Genomic DNA, 2436 nt, shown 5'->3' on the forward strand with positions numbered 1-2436 from the left:
ATACAGAATATGGAAAACATTCCTCTGCCATGTCCTCCACACATAGGTCAGTGTTGCCTCCTTCTCTTCCTTCTCTCATCATCAACAATTTCTGAGAGAACATTTGCTCATCCCTCCATGGAATGCTTATTTATTCAGCTACTGTTCTCAACTCAGCTAAGTTTGGTGTGAAGGTGGTGATGTGTATAACATGCTGCATGCCTCACTGCACTCACTGTAGTAGGGAGAAAAGACATGGAACTAAATAAAAATTACACCATGGGCATCCTAATATGTAATTAACTTGATGAGAAAGTATCCTTTTTCTGTGATAATGTTCAGGGAAAAAAAGATCTTGAAAGAGAGGATGCAGACAATCTAGAAGAAGACATGGAGTTTGGAGGATGGAGAGGGGGTGAAAGTTCCAAGATGTCTCGTGGGGTAACTGCAAGCAGAGGGAAGCATTTGTGTAAAAGCTCTCAGACTTTTAGTCGTGGTGTTAGATGAAGCTGGGAGTCACGTTCAACTTTTGGGAGATTAGTGTGGGCATGGAAGGGCTCTATGTGAGCGAAGCAGGTGGAAAGGTCATAGGACTTGAGCCTTGTGTTTGATGGTACAAAATTTGGCTTCTGTCTCCATTAAACAGTCACTGGGATGGAGTTTAATGTGGGAGCCTTATGAACAATTTTCAATACACAGAGATCTCCATGGGTCAATGTGATTGATTATCTGTCTAGAGGGTTTCCAGCCCGTAAAAGATGGGAGGGATGACAAGGAACTAAAATATGGTTATGGAATTGGGAACCTAGAGGCAGGGAAGCAATGGAGACATTAGATGCAGAAAAATATAATCAACCTTATCCCATCGCAGTGGTAATCATTTATTTACCAACAGGAAATAAATGATTAACTTTGCTAAGCATGTTACATATATTGTTCAAATCTGTCACTACTCTAAACTGATATCACTGTCTATACTATTTGCGTGAGGATATTAGCATTTAGAATGTCCAGCTGTTTCTCATTCAAAAAACTAAGAGGTGATAGATCTCAGAATCAAAACTGGGTTTTCTAATTCCCAAGGTTTTGCACGTAATGTTATTTACTAAAGTCTTATTTCAGCTTTAAATACCCCTGCTTTTTTTCTATACATTGTATATTTCCATTTGTAAATTGTAAGTTTATTCTTTGCAAATTTTCTAGTAAGGTGTTTGATCTGTAAGATGTCTTGACGCCATAAAGATATCGCTGTTTTCTGTTTTGAATAAATAGTTTTTTGCTACTTCATTGATAATTCTAGGAATAAGGCAAAATAACCGCATTTGACGTGTTACCATAACCAAGGATACTTTCTCCTCATCACAGTCTCTCGGAGATCAACTGAACTTATTAGATCTGTCTCTGTCTCTGTCTCTGTCTCTCTGCCTCTCTCTTCTCTCTTTATCTTTCATTATTTAATCTCTTTTTGTTTAACTAATTTTTAATATATAAGGCAGAAAATAGTTACATGAAAATAGAGTCCCAGTTTTACCTGTTAATTTGGGGGCTTATCAACTGAACTTTGGAACTATTTCTATAACCTATAGGGAAATGATAACCTGATATTATCTTTTCTTGTATTATTTCTTTCCTCATTATTGTGTCTGGGAGTGAGTAAAAGCTGGTATTCACATGACCTTAGGAGGACATTGAGTGTGTGTCTGTGGGTGTGAGTGTGTATGGTTTGTGGAGCATGAGCATTTCTCCACTTCTCGGGCGTAGGTAAATAGCTCATATATTTTGGTATGTGTTGTGTTCTTTACAGATCCAGAATGTCAATCAGCATATGGAAATAAAGAAGGCATCACTTCTTTTCACAAGATTTCTTGCAAAGAAAATGAAGTTTAAGGAAAGGAATGTGATTGAGCGAGTCCCTGTGTCTTGGAGTTTCACCTGTAGCAAACAGGCCACTTCATTCCTCCACATTCTCTGACAGCATCCCTATCATCTCCCTCTTGTTCATTCCCCTCACCACACGGCTTCCTTTTGAGCCTTGATTGCTTGAGACAAGTGCCAACCTCAGGACTTTTGCACTGGCTCTTTCCCACGCAGGCTACACACTTTCCCAAAATCTTCATGTCTTTCCTGTATCTTCCTTACGGTGTTTGTTTAAATAGCACCTTGTTTTCAAGTCTTTCTCAATTCCGTTAAAAGAAACATGCACATCTACGATCTTGTATACCTATTTTCTTCTTCTTCAAAGCACACGCACCATCTAACATCGTGTATGATTTTTCACTTCCTTATATTCTTTCTCCTTCTTTGGATTCTAGGGACTTCTGTTTTCCAGTACCCTGTACTCCTTGTCTAGAAAATGGCGAGGACTCAGCATTTATTCCTCAATGTGTAAAAGAATTTCTCATTAAACCTATATAAAAATGATTTATTTGGCAAATTGCTAAGAGGGGGGCATAACTT

This window comes from Pteropus alecto, unplaced genomic scaffold (assembly GCF_000325575.1).
Source record: "Pteropus alecto unplaced genomic scaffold, ASM32557v1 scaffold666, whole genome shotgun sequence".
Taxonomy (NCBI): domain Eukaryota; kingdom Metazoa; phylum Chordata; class Mammalia; order Chiroptera; family Pteropodidae; genus Pteropus; species Pteropus alecto.